The sequence below is a fragment of the Aphelocoma coerulescens genome, chromosome 11 (genome assembly GCF_041296385.1).
Source record: "Aphelocoma coerulescens isolate FSJ_1873_10779 chromosome 11, UR_Acoe_1.0, whole genome shotgun sequence".
NCBI lineage: Eukaryota > Metazoa > Chordata > Aves > Passeriformes > Corvidae > Aphelocoma > Aphelocoma coerulescens.
In genome coordinates this window covers 19,262,656-19,277,370 of record NC_091025.1, presented here as the reverse complement: position 1 = coordinate 19,277,370, position 14,715 = coordinate 19,262,656, and the positions used below count along the sequence as shown (strand labels likewise).

Below are 14,715 nucleotides of genomic sequence, written 5' to 3'. Positions count from 1 at the left end.
GAACATCCTGAGAGAGAAATTTGCTAAAAGTGGCTGTCATACACAAGAAAAGAAACACATTTTAAAAGGGTTATGTCCGTGTTGTTGAGATAATTTGCATAACTGATTGTGAGAAAGGCTGGAAATGAAAGATTATTTTTTTTACTTATTGGAATCTGAATGATGTAAGTGAAAATGAAAAACCCCATATGAAAAAATTAGTCTTTTTTTGGAGTAGACAGCACTGAAAAATTATTTTTCAGATGCAAAAACTATTCTTTGATACACTATCTAAACACCTCCAAAATTGCTGTGCTCAGTGAAACCATGGCAGATACAGAGGGCACAATCTGACCTGGTCTCAGGGAGCAGAATGCCTCCAAACAGCCTGGCCACACAGAATCCATTTTAACATTAATTTCCCATCTGTATGATGGGTAGGACCAAAACTAAATGTGTGAATGCAGCGAGCCCTAAGAGACAGAAAGTTAACACACCAAACACAGGAGGGGGATAAATGATCTTTTTTCTTTTCAGTGCTGCAGCTTTGGTGAGCATGCAGAACATTAATAAAGGAAAATAGCCTTAGCAATTCTTAATGCTGCCTTTCACGGGCCATAAAGGGCTGTGCAAACCTGGATTAATAAAGCTCCTCACGTCTCTGAAAAGCCCTGCAGGCAGATAAAAAGCATTATCCCTTCCAAAAGGGGCGTTGGAAGCACAGAGGACTGAAACGTGTCTGTGGTGTCCTGACAGGGACCAGGGCCAGGAGAGACAATGGTCTCAGGTTCTGCTGTCCCAGTTCCCTCGGCTCAGAACTGGTGCCCATGGCTCCCAGGGGAGCAGCAGAAGGTTGCCCAGGTGAGGTTGTTAGGTCAGGATTGGTGCCCATGGCTGTGCCCAGCTCCCAGGGGAGCAGCAGAAGGTGTCCCCAGGTGAGGTTGTTAGGTCAGGATTGGTGCCCATGGCTGTGCCCAGCTCCCAGGGGAGCAGCAGAAGGTGTCCCCAGGTGAGGTTGTTAGGTCAGGATTGGTGCCCATGGCTGTGCCCATGGCTCCCAGGGGAGCAGCAGAAGGTGTCCCTGCCCAGGTGAGGTTGTTAGGTCAGGATTGATGCCCATGGCTGTGCCCAGCTCCCAGGGGAGCAGCAGAAGGTTGCCCAGGTGAGGTTGTGAGGTCAGGATTGGTGCCCATGGCTGTGCCCATGGCTCCCAGGGGAGCAGCAGAAGGTGTTCCTGCCCAGGTGTGGTTGTTAGGTCAGGATTGGTGCCCATGGCTGTGCCCATGGCTCCCAGGGGAGCAGCAGAAGGTGTCCCTGCCCAGGTGTGGTTGTGAGGTCAGGATTGGTGCCCATGGCTGTGCCCATGGCTCCCAGGGGAGCAGCAGAAGGTTGCCCAGGTGAGGTTGTTAGGTCAGGATTGGTGCCCATGGCTGTGCCCATGGCTCCCAGGGGAGCAGCAGAAGGTGTCCCCAGGTGAGGTTGTTAGGTCAGGATTGGTGCCCATGGCTGTGCCCAGCTCCCAGGGGAGCAGCAGAAGGTTGCCCAGGTGAGGTTGTTAGGTCAGGATTGGTGCCCATGGCTGTGCCCAGCTCCCAGGGGAGCAGCAGAAGGTGTTCCTGCCCAGGTGTGGTTTTTCGGTCAGGATTGGTGCCCATGGCTGTGCCCGGCTCCCAGGGGAGCAGCAGAAGGTTGCCCAGGTGTGGTTGTTAGGTCAGGATTGGTGCCCATGGCTGTGCCCAGCTCCCAGGGGAGCAGCAGAAGGTTGCCCAGGTGAGGTTGTTAGGTCAGGATTGGTGCCCATGGCTGTGCCCAGCTCCCAGGGGAGCAGCAGAAGGTTGCCCAGGTGTGGTTGTTACCTGTCCCGTTCCCCTCCATCCGCGGGCTGAGCCGTGGTCCTGCCGCGCTGCCGGGGCTCCTGTGGGACAGGAGCTCAGGGCACCCAGTGACAACAGGAACTGGGGAGGTCCTCAAACCTTAGTGACACTGAAACCAGCTGGCTGAGGAAATCGTGCAACGTTTGACTCGCATGAATCTTTTTTCTGCATTTTCAGTTAATTTCTGTCGTGGCAGAACTCGGTGTTTCTCTGTGTCTGTCACATGTCCCCTCACAGTGATCAAAATAGGCCTTTCCTGAGAACATTGTGCTGCTTGTTCCCTTCCAGATTATTGAGCTGATTTCAATGGGCCTCGTGCCTGACTACCTGGGGTTGGGTTTTTGATTGTCCTTGTGTCGATTTTATGCATGTGAGAAGTGATTTCCACTGATGACTAAACAGTCTGGAGTGCAAATGCCTGCCTGGAACTGGTTCTAAAGTGCCATTTTATATGCAGTGATTGTACCTTTAAGTAAATAGCCACTTTGATGACTGAACAATCTGGAGTGCAAATGCCTGCCTGAAAACCGATTGGAAAATGACATTTTTGGGATAGTACCTTTGAATGGACACTTCAGCAATATCTTAAGTAAACTTGCTACTTTAAAAATAGCAGTGTTGTGAGAGCACTCGTGGTGCTGCTCAGTTCTTGGTGTGGATGCTGCAGCAGTGTATAAACACAGGTGAGGATATAATTCAGCACTTCTGATTTTGGCTCCTTTTTTTTTTTTTTTTTTTTTTTTCCCCCGAGAAAAAGAATTAATTTTAATCTGAAATCACTTTGTGATTTCAGCCCCACATTTCTGGTAGGCCTGGGGGAAGTGTATAAATGGTTTTCTCCCTGTCTATTCAGCTCACCAGGAAGTTTCTCCTGGATCATGCACAGTACAACTTCATGTCATGGATGGATGGACTCCTCAGCGAGGACAGATTTTTCTTCTGGAAATTAAGAAATTTGTCTATAAAAGCCCTGTAAATACTTGCTTTGTATACACTAAAGATTTATTGCCTTGGTGGAAAGAAGGCAGCCAAATTGTGCTCCCAGTCTTTCTGTTATCTCAGATACAGAACTGGGAAAAAATGAGAGAGGCAAGACCTGGTTTGGTGGGATTTCTTTTCTTTTTTTCCTTTTTTTATCCTTTTTTTTTGTCCTTTGAAAGAAACAAAGCCACCCTCCAAGCTAGTGAGTGACAATCTGTGCCCTAAAGATGGGTGAGTAGCAAAAAATGAATCTACCCCCAGCCTCCCAGCAATCCTGACACCCCTGCTTGCATTTTAGTGAGTGACCTGCTGGTTTAAAGTGCTGCAGTGAACCCTGAGAGAAGGCAGAGTGCGAGCTGAAAATAAGAAATGTATGGTCCAAGAAGACATTGGTTGTAAACAGAATGAGTGAGGAAGGATGGTCTTGTTTGTTCCTTGCTGATAAATCTGATTGAGTTGAGAGAGTCCTGTCAGACAGTGAAGCACTAAGGCCCAAAATCTCAAAGGTGGATGGATTTTTAACCTCTGCTGGTTTCTCTCAATTTCTAGTTAACCTTCTCTTAATGTGCATCTTCAAAAAACTTTCAAAAGCATATTTGCAGTCTGGAGGGTGCTGTCTATGCTCCTACCTGCCTCGTATCTGATAAAGAATGGATTTGTTACAACATTATTGAATGTGTGTTGCTGGTGTATTCAATTTCCTGTTCACAAATACACATTTGTTTGGCCTTGATCTTGATTTCCCTTTACATAACACCTGCACAGCTCAGAGTCAGCTCTGAATTTGGCTTCTGTTAGAATTCAAGAAAACCTCAAAGAATCTCTTTGCCTGTGAAGATTTGGAAGAGATGGGGTGATAGGTCATGCCTGGTTGTTCTGTGTTCTTTAGGTACCTGTAGCCTTTTGTTGGGTAGTGTTAGTTTAAGCATATCTGGGGATCTGAAACCCTTCTGTTTGTGGAAATGAACCCCTACATGATCAAATAAAAGAAGGCCTGGAGAGTCTGTACAAAAGTTTGCAACTTCCACATAAGTCGAGAAAATCTAGGACTTATTTTTCTGTGTCATGTCAAAAATCTTACCCAGGAAAATGAGCCACCCACGAGGAGCTGCTCCTCTGGGTCACGTGCACAAGCTTTGATTCCTATTCTCATTTTTAATCAGATAATTTTCCTGTCAATCTGTAGTAACCTGGTTTTTATCTGAGTTTCTTTCTTGTAAATCTAGTAATTGAGAAGCAAATTAAATATATGTTAATGTTTCTGTTACTGGACTGGTCTTTTCAGGGACCTTAAGGAAGCACTATTTTTTGGATTAGCTGAATTAATAATTCTTGAATGACTTCTGTTGTTGAAATGAGAGTTTAACTGAGGGTTGTTTGCTGTGGATGACATGTGATGGAGGTAAAACAATGCTTTGCAGTCATTAAAATGAGCAGTGACAGTATAGAATTTCTTCTCATCAGTTTGGTGATGCAGCTAATTGTTGTTTTAAGGGATGACTGCTTTCCTGTGACCATGCTGGTATGTTCAGCAAGAAATCCCCAGTCTTGGTAAATCTGCTGACCTTCTGCCCAGGAGAGAAACACATGTGGAGGTCCATCAGAGCCACACTCAGTCTGAGGTGAGTTAAGCAATCTTCCTCATTTCCCACTCTCAGTGAGCAGATCATGTCTCGTGCCAGGTGCAGAATCCCTGGCTTTGCTCATTTCTCATGATAATGTTAATTGTCACCACAGAAGCTGTAGAGACACTCGAGAGCTGATGAGAACCAGTTTGAAATGGGACAGATACAATGCCTGAAGCACTGAAATATTCTGGTGCTGCTTAAGGGTTCTGACTCTGGCCTTTCTCCTCTAGTCACATAATGCTTTGCTTTTCCTGAAGTATTCCCAACATGGATTAGAGTCCCTTAAATAAGTGGTATTGCCCAGTCCTTCCATGCATACAGTCTTTTACTTCATGTACAAATATGTCAGTACAAAATATAACAAGGGATAAAATGTGCTTAAGCCCAGTGCCCAGAGTAAATGCAGCCGCTGAAATATTTTGAAGCTCATTTGTGATTAAATTATTAAACCAATTTTTGATGCTGTTTTGTAGCAAATAAAAATATTATCATAAACAGAAATTTTTGGCTTTCTCTTGGTTGTTGACAGCATGGGTCCCATGGAGTTTAAGGTCACAAACTACTCTGCTGAAGCTCTTTACAGCTTCTGGTCCCTGGCAGCAGGTGTATGAGGGCTGAGTGAGGAGCAGGAGTATTCTGGTGTTTAGGGAATATGCTCAAACCCACAGGCAGAGGTTGGGGGTTGGTACAGAACATCCTCACCTCATCATCATGGTGTCACACAGATTCTGAGCTCTCTTGGTTTGGAGCATTCAATTTTTTAAGATCAGAAATCCCACAATACCTATGACTGGTATGATTTATTTACTTTGCAAATGTTGCAGGGGTGAAACAAACAATCAAATGCCAGAAAACTTGTTCTTGGCCACATGTCTTGTGATGACAGTTGCCAAATGCTGTTGAAGCCAGAGCCATTCTGAGGGGTTAACTTTGGGTTAAATGCAGCCCTTCTGCTCTGAAGTGAGCTGATAAGATGGGTGGGATAACCCTGCACGCATAGCTTGGAACTGCAGACATTTCCCCCTCTGGATTCCTTGTCTAAGATAAAAAGTTAAGAGGAAGATACCTCCCATCTGGATTAATTATTGATAAAGACAGATGCTGAAAATAGTGATGAAGTGCCAGTGTTGCAGACAGGCAAAGAACTTACTCCCTTCCTTGTATCCAAAAGCAAATTTCAGGGATGATAGGGTATACTCCCCCTGGGAAGGGGCTCTCTGTCAGTCTCTGACATATTTACCTGGCTGTAGCTCCTGCTTTGTTCTCCCTTGCTCTGAGCCAGTTTTCTTTTGCTTATCCCAAACTGAGGTGGCTCCAGTGGGACAGAGAGAGGTGCAGGTGTCTCACTGAGCCCCCTCATCCCCAGCATCCCCCACAGTCCCATGCTGTTTGATTTTTGGGGAGCAGGAGGACAAGAGAATCCTCCAAGAGTTATTTGCTCGTTCCAGTGCAGAAGTGGAATAGTTTGGGCATCTTGGAGGTGTTTGTGATCACTAAAAAGATTTCCCCAGCCTCTCTGAGCAGAAGCTTTGCTCCCTACAGTAAATTGTGTGCACCTTTCAGACTGGATCTGTTCTGGTGCTTCCCCTGGTCAGCTCAGCTCCCAGAGGCTGAAGCTGCCTCTGGGTGTTTCAGAGTTTGGCCAAGCTGAAACAAAATAAGGTACATATAAGAATAATGCATTGAAGAGCTTTCTCCACTTCCCCTTTGCTTCCACATAAATCCTTGATATCAGAGAGGCCTCCTAGCACAGAGCTCCAGCTGAGTCCCCCTCATTAAGGAAAAGTCCCTCTCCTTTGAGGAACCACTTGCAATAAATATGATTTTTTAAAAAGCACAATGTAGCTGTGTTTACAGCAGATAAGATTTTTTTCTCTCCATGTTTTCCTTTAACAAAAGCTCAAGAGCAAAAGTATCTGTCTGGAACACGAGCATCATGGCCAGGTCACAGTAATTGATATTTACTGCACTAACAGTAATCTGCAGCAGAGGAACCATGCTCAGCTGGCTCTGTGTGCTCATTCCTTTGTCCAGGGTATTCTCTGGGGTAACTGAATGCATTAGTATTTCCTCTGAAAATTAATGTTGTGGCAGATAAAGAAAGCATGTACATATACATAAATCTCTTTTTTTCTGTCTGGGCAAGAGGCTAAAAAACCAGGGTGTGTCTGGATAGATTTGGTTTAGTGTTCAGTACTTTTCTCCCTTTTTCAAATGTCTCATTCAAATGTCCGTTCATTCTTCTCTATTTCCTGCACTTATCCAACAAGACTTGTAGACCAGGCTTAATTAACTTTAAGACCTTTTATGTCCATCCCTATAGTTACAGTCCTTTTCTGGAACATTTCCATTGTTATAATCTCCGTGTTTGTGAGGTGATGCAAATGATATTAATACTGCTCTTGTGAATTTACAATGAGCCTTTCAATAGTTTTTGTTACAGCTTAGCTCTTGTCAGGAAAATTTCATCTTTAAATCAAAATAAAACTAGGGAAGCAAATTTCCACTTTAATGTGCTGATAAAGGGAGGCTGGAGAGCCTGAAAATTCAGGCCTCAGACACAGGGAAGCTGAAAAAGATGAGGAAAGCTGTTGTAAGTTGTGGGACTCTCTTCTGTGTGGATTTGCTTCCATATGGGAGTGGTTGTGATTTAACAAAGATATTTCTTAAGATGAGGTGGAACCTTTCTCTTTAGAGGCTGTGTAAGTGGAACATTTATTTCTGCCACAGCTCACGTTTTAATCCTGGCCACTGAAAACCCCTTTCTGGTGTGAACAAACCCTTTCTCTTCATCTAAAGAAGCTGAAGGTCAGTCCATGTTTGGCAGGTGATGCAGCTCATCACTTCAGAGCAGGGCAATGAGGCAATATATTCCACAGGGAAATGTTCCCCTTTCTTCCTGTTTGGGACTGAAGTCCAAGTGCAATTCAGTAATTCAGTATCTGTTCTAATCCTAAACTTTTACCAAAGCTGCTGCTGGGTAAAATCCAGGGTACAAAGCAAAGGTGTTTGTTAAATGGTGCTACAGAGGATGGAGCTCTGTGATAGCTCTGACCCTGTCCTGTTCACATTTTCATCTTTGTAAAATGAACCCACTGCAAAAAGCATTCCAGCTCTTGTGCTCTCTGCCCTCACCTCTTAATTTGTGTGCTGGATTAAGTGTCTGAGGTGGAGTGTGCTGACTAAAATGTGCAATAATTGTTTATGCTTTAATGAGAGCCTAAACCCCTAAATTAACAGCATGGAGCAAACAGCCAATATACACTAATTCATTGCAGGTTTGGGTTCCTGGAGGACGTGTTCAAAACTCTGATACATTATTATTAATACTGATTGCTTGGCTTAATCCTAGCAGAATCACAGAACTGTTAAAGTTGGAAAAGGCCTTTAAGATCATGAGCAAATTGATTCTCTTGCAGAGTGACCATATATATCTGAAAGGTAATGACAGCAAAAGCCAGAAAGATAATGCAAATCTCTTCTGAGTTCAGGTCTAGGGCTGAAGGTGGAGGGACGAGTATCCCACAAATAGAAAGGAGAAGCCAGCCTAAAGCTCTGTGCCAGTGGGGATTCTGCTGATGGAGCTGAGCCCATCACAGGAACCATTCCCATCAATGGCAGGATTTCCTATCATTTGCATGACAGCAACACCAGGCCCTTGGTCTCCTCAAGCCAAACTTAGCAAGGTAGACTTTGTGCTCCTTGAAGATTTCCAGACCACAGATTCACAGCAGATAGCATCGTTAAAGGAAGGGAAAAAGGAAGACTGGTCCTAGCAGAGCATTGCTTAGAAATGTGGACAAAGGCAGGAGAAGGAATTCGAGTGTATCCTCCAGACACGTGCTGGAAGTGGAATTTCCCTTCCCACTGTCAGGCACAATGAGGCGAGGGGCCCCTGTGTGCTGCCAATAACCCACCCTGTGCCTGGTGAACTCTGCCAGGTGTCAGGAGCACCACTCCAGGTGTTGCTGCTGGGCTTGGGAGAAAGGAGGAAGCAGAGAAATGGGTGACTGCAGTGGGGACAAAGCCAGGTGGGCCACTGCTGGTTTGGGGCTTTTTAACGGAGTAATAGGAACAGCGGCCTCTGACACCTCAAGTTGTGACAGAGGATGCTGGGGAAACTGGACAGGAACAGAAGGGTCTTGGTGACAACTGGGACAATAAAACTGACCTCCTTGGGTTTTGAAAATGAGGAATTTAAAACATTTCTGCCTTTTTGTCTACCTCTAACTACGATGGTGCTCTGTAACTCCTGGCATTTCAGATAGCAGTGTTGGGGTAGAAGAACACTCTTTCCGCTCTGCTGCTCTTTGGGAAGGTACCTGTGCAATCTCCTTAATTTGTCCAGGTGACCATGCTTGCCTTCTCTAAAATATCAGGCATTTTTCAGTGTAAGTTCTGGACTTTTGTGGATAATACTTGATAAAGCTTTCACATGCAGCTGCTAATCTATTGTAAGAGTTTTGCTCTCTGTCTCACACAAAAATACTTTTCTGAAGAAAAGTCTTCCAGAGTGTCTGTTCACCTCTTGACCCTCTCTGGTTTACTGATGGTAAACCTTCACTGGGGTATTCTCAGAGCACCAAAACTGAAATGTAGGCAGTGCAACGGAGGGATAAGTTGCCCTTGTGCCCTTCTCCTGTCTTTGCCAGCACTAGAAAACCCAGGGCTTGAGCTGCTTCAGGTCCTGTGAATGTCCTAATTAGCACCTGGGAGGGCTGGGCCCCAAATCTCACTGCCTGCCCAAGAGAGGTGTACAGCAGCAAATGTACAGATCAGACCCATGGCAAAAACAACTTCCATTTCAGCAGTCTGAGAGAACCTAACATATTCAGCACAAGCTTGCTTTCAAAATATAGCTAGTTCCATTCTTATTGACAGATCTGAAATTCAGATGCAGATGAGTGAAAATCAAATGAAAGGGGCTGATTTGTATTCCTGCACTGAAGAACTGCAAACAGGTTCTTCACAATTTTTTATTAATTTTTCATATTCCAAGGCCAGCCTCACTGCAGAGTTCAGGAGGTGCAGTGGTGAGCAGTGTGATGAGGAATCCATTCTGTGCAGGTCTCTGGGGGCAGCTCAGGCTGAGCCCTGGGAATGGTTGGAGCCCCAGGAAAGGGGCTGTGAGCTGGCACTGACTGTGCACAGCAAAGGGCACAGGGGGCTGTGGCACAGCCAGAGACATGGCAGGAGCCGAGGGCTCAGGAGGGACAGGGAGACTTTGGCACTCTTGGACTGTGAGGGGATAGAAGCCCAGGGGTTCCTTGGTTGGGACCTATCCTGGCAGGCACCAGCTCAGGCTGCTCTGTGTTACTGCACCGGGAATAAATGGCTTTATGGAATGAGACGTCTGAGACTGCCCTGGAAAACCTGGGCTGGAACTGGGAAGGAATCCTGGTACACACTGAGGGTGTGTGTAGGGAGCCAAGCAGGACCTGTTGGATCCTGGAGCTCGGAAGAGGCTCCAGCCCTGGCAGGGACAGTCTGGGGGTGGGAGTCAGACTGCCTGAGTCCCTCTTGGATGGCTGGGCAGGGGACTTTCCTGGACAGATGTGCCCTCATTTTGCACACCTTTATTCCAGCATTGCTCGGTGGGACCTCTGGGCGTGCAGGGGCTCTGTGCCTGGGCTGAGGACAGGCTCTGGAGCGGGGCCCCTGAGAGTTCCTTGGCAGCACAACTGGTGGCTCCTGGTCATGAGCATGACACCAGAGTGTTTGTCTTCTGTGTTTGCTACACCTGCATGGCCCTTGGAGGAGCAGGGCTCTGAAGGGAAGCCCACAGGTGGATCCAAAAGACATATCGTGGATCAAACGAGTGCCCAGCTCCAGGCTTGCCAAGGTCTGTTCTCCTCCAGCTCTTCCAAGGCCTGTGTGGGAACGGGTCCAGGGATTTTGAGCTGGGCACCTCTCTGTCCTAATAATTCCTCTCTGCTGTGCTCAGGGGAGGAAGGGAAACCACTCACACCAGCGCTAAACTTTGGGGGGTTTCCAGTTTGTCAACCCACGAGGATAACAAGGGAAACCAGTTTGTTAAAAAAAAGAAGACACCAAAGTAATTTCATGCCCAACAAATTTCTCACAAAACCAGGGAACCTCTTATTTTCTTCTCGGCATTAACATGGGAACTTCTGAATTAAACTTCTAGAACCTGAGAAAAACCTGGAATTATGATGAAAATAGAATGAAGATTCCTTATAGAAACCTCAGCTGCCAGAAATAATCAGTCATCTCGATTCTGTGACCCTCTGCTTTTTTAGAAAATATAAAGTATTGTTTGGCCTGAATTAAGCCTGTAGTTTTGTAGACAAGTACCCTGACAAGAAAAGAGAATTTTACAAAAGTTTTTCTATTTTTGATTTGAAATATTAATTGAAGTAATTGATTTATGGATGGACAGTGAAGTCCTTTGTTCCATAAGGGCTGTAAATCAGAGCAGTTTCTGAGCCATGCCCCGTGATTTTTACCTCTATCCTGTTTTCAGAGCAGTTTCCCTCAGCAGAGGCAGGACATGAAACACAGCTGGCAGCAGGGCTGTTAACTCTGCCCTGCCTCAGCTGCCTCTGTGCCCCACATCCAGCACTCTGCGAGCTGCACATTGCTAAGGGACATGCTCTTCTTCCAGGACACAATTTCAGTGTTAAAACTTGTTTTAAAAATGTTTAAAGAACAGTTTTATGGTCTTCTGTTAAAGATCAAAGCTTTGGGAAATGCTTCCTGTTGCATTGCAGTGCAGCTGTAGCAGCCTGAAAAATAACCCCAGGTTTGTGGCTTTGTGGGCAAAGCAGGAATGATTTTTTAATTGAGTTTATCCTTTGCTTTCAAATTAATTTGTTTTATTGCTTGTAACTTCACATTCTTCTCTATAGTAAACTGTACTGTTCTAAGGGTCTCATATGCTAAATGAATCCTGTGTCCTTTTCTCCCGTGGGTCACCCTTTATTTCAGGATAAAAAGTACCGCCTAGAGATACCAGAGCTAAATTTCAAGTCAGCATTTCTGTGATTTGTTTCTGGTATATGGGTTGTTGTTACAAGGCACAAATTAACCCAAGATGAGGAGCTTTTGTAAATCATTGGAGCATCCTTGCTTTTGTCTAATATATTTTTCTGCATGAACATCTATAATACTGTGTTCTTTTACAAATGTTGATCTAATGATTTATGTTCACAGGGGGCAGGGGCACACTGATTAACTGCACCTTTGTTAACTGCAGAAACAGCCAACTTGGAATGTTTTTGGGATCTAAGAATGGAAGAGCTTTTCTCACAGAAATTCATCTTCGTCCATATCTTATTTTTTTCCTTGCATTTCTTTCCTTCCTTTATCTTTATTACAGCGTGACAGCCAGCACAGTAAGGTGCTGTGCACACTGACAGTCCCACTATTGCAGAATAGATTTCTTACAGAAAAACCACTATCAGTTCATCTCTTATGCATAAATGCTTTGTCTCTGCAAGCTGTACAGCGAGCTTGTTAGCTCAGGGACCTGCTACACTGGCTCGAGGATGAGATAAAAGCCTTTTCAACCAACTTTTTGTGTCAAGCCGCTGCTCATAAAATAACTCATCAGAAAAAAAATGTGTCTTTGTGAGCCACTGAGATCAAGAACCCTCTGAAATAAGAATGGCTGGTCTTTTAGAACAGGATCTGTAAAACCTGGCACTCCAGTGTTAGGGTGCTAAAGTACTTGGGATGCTTTAAACTTGGGAATTAGGAGACCGAATCACTGATCTGAGTTTGTATAAACTCCTCTCTTAGTTCTAAACAGACATGCCAGAGCTGGCCAGAGCTCATGGCTGACACCTCTTGGCCCTGGGCACAGCAAAGCCACCCACCTTAAAGACAGACCCCAAATCCACTCCCAACTCAATAAAACATTTGCATCAAATCACAGCCCAGCGCACCCCACCTTACTGCAAATAGTCCTGGACCTTCACCTGTTCCCACCACGAGTGAAATCCCTTCATAAAGGCTTTACAGGTGCAATTTGCAGCACAATCTCCACCTCTTTTCCATTATGAATGAACAGAGATCATGGTCATGATCTCTTTTCCATTACCAGCAACACAATCTAAATATTACAACACAATACTCCAAAAAAGCATGAAATGTCTCTTTTTTTACACAATCTGGGAATATTGTGGTATACCCCAAAAAAGCCAGAGATTTTCCTCTTCCAGTGTCAATTGTAAACAACTCTGCTGTTTGTGCTTAACTTTCTGTGGGTGCCATCAGTGTAAGGCCCAAAGGATTTGGTGGATACGTATAAAATTCATAGCCCATTTGCTGCTATTTCTTAAATTATTTAAGACATTCGGAAATTATATGGGTGGAGGTAAAAAACCCTTTGAAATGAACTCCATAGCTGAAGGACAGAAAATAACTTTTATCTCTTACCCGAGTCCGAGGTGGCGGAGCTTTGGTCTGGTACCAAATCAGGCAAACTAAACCCAACAGTATCCCAAAATGTTAAGCAGAATACTAAAAACGAAGATCAAATAGAAAAATCCACTTCTCTTTTCGTTAAGCAATACTGGGAGTGTTCAGCTCTCCAGTCTCCAAGGTTTTCCAGCTGGGAGTCAGCCTTTTCCCATCCTGCATCCCGGCATCCTGTTATTGTTCCAAGTCTTAGTAATAGAGTGAGAAAAAGGGAGTGGAGGAAACAAGATAAACTTAGCCTTATTATTGCTCTATCTACTTATTTGTTGCTGACTCTAATGAGGCAACTGAATAAAAGGAAACTGGCTCCGAGAGAAACACCAGAGTTGGTCTGTTATTTAGCATTGTTTTAGAGAGAGTTTTAGGAGCTGGCAAATATCTGAGAGGTACTTTTGGTGTCTGACACTGGATCAGCACAGACTATGCCTGCTTTGCACAAACAGGATTTTCAAAGCACTTTGGAAGTGTCCCACCTGTAAGAGTTTTTATACCTGGAAACCAAAAAGGTAGAGCCTTCCTGTTGATGAGACTGGGCTCCTGCTAAGCTCTGTCAGTGCTGGATGTAAAAATGAAATTCACAGTAAAGTGAAGACCCGAGGAGCAAGGCAGTGTAGGTGGGCCTTTGAGAAGGAGAAAATGTTGATAACACCTTGGTTATGGTGAATTCTAAGTCTGGAGACCACTCAGGGCAGAGGGAAGGGGAAGCCTCAGTGTTGAACTGAACACATGGGTGTAGCTCTGGCATTGTGCAGTACAAATGAAAGAGGATTTTTTTCACTAAATAATGCAGAAGAAAACTGAGAAGTGTGGGGCTTACTCAAAACTCACTCTTTTGAGCCATTTATAACAAATGTAGGCAAATGTTCAATGTATCTTAAGTATGACTTTAATAACTTTAATTATTGAATTAAATTTTTAATGTTATTCCACAGTTAAATACTCTTTTGCCCCTATTTGTCATCACAGCCCAGCACAGGTGGTGGCATTGATTTCCTGCCTTGCCAGAAGGCTGAGGTTGGTCAGATTGTTTCACATTTTCATGGTGTACAGCAGTGAAGATGAATGGCTTCTAAAGAAATTTGTTGCATTAATTATTTAAAAAAAAAGGAGACATTTTTCAAAGTCTTGAGTAAGGAGCTCACAGAGTCCAGTTTCCTTGCAGGAAAATAAGCTGTTAAACAAGCTGTGTCACTGCTGAGAGAGGAGCAGGGAGATGTTGATAGGGGTTTTCCAGGGAAGTGCATGATCTGGTCAGGATGCAGCTCTGTGATAATCTGGTGCCCACAGCAGGCAAGGGCCCCAGATAGGATTTACCCTTGCAAGGGGCTCCAACTGCATTTACAGCCCTTGGTACCTTTGATGTCCCTGTGTGGGGCCTGGGAGTGAGGGTGACATCCAGCTGCTCCAAGGAAAGGAGGAGGGAAGGGAGTCATCCCCTCTGCTCAAGAGGGAAAAGAGGAGACCCCAGGGCTCTCTCTGTGTGCCCTGGGGCAACAGGCTGAGCTTGTCCAGGTCTGTTTCAATGCCTGCTAAATTACCTTCCTATTATCTGATTTGCTTCATCTCCCCCAAAAAGCTCAAGGCAAGAAGTGAGAAAGTTTCTAAAAGCCTTTTCACATGCTCTGCTTCAGAGCTCAATAGAAAACTGAAAACCATTTGTAAGTTTAAGAGGAAGATACTTCCATTGAAATTTTAGAGACCTGATTTACCATCTAAAACCTTCCTATTATACTTTATAGATTTCACCTCTGCTGAACTGATCCTTAAGGTTTTCTTTCTAGCTATGAGGAAAGGTCCATTGAGGTTTTATG

At 44.7% G+C, this 14,715-nt stretch overlaps 1 protein-coding gene across 2 annotated transcripts in view; it reads right to left on the bottom strand.

Moving 5' to 3' along the window:
* The window catches only part of CDH5 (cadherin 5), a 29,799-nt gene extending 16,719 nt beyond the window's left edge, over window positions 1-13,080 (bottom strand). Inside the window, exon 1 of one of the 2 annotated variants that reach the window (XM_069026663.1) lies at window positions 12,863-13,080. The gene's annotated coding sequence lies outside the window, so the exon portion shown is untranslated. Of the gene's footprint in view, window positions 1-1,835; window positions 1,923-12,862 lie in introns of those variants that run through there. The other variant, XM_069026664.1, reaches the window with a different exon arrangement.
* Window positions 13,081-14,715: the final 1,635 nt, after the last annotated feature.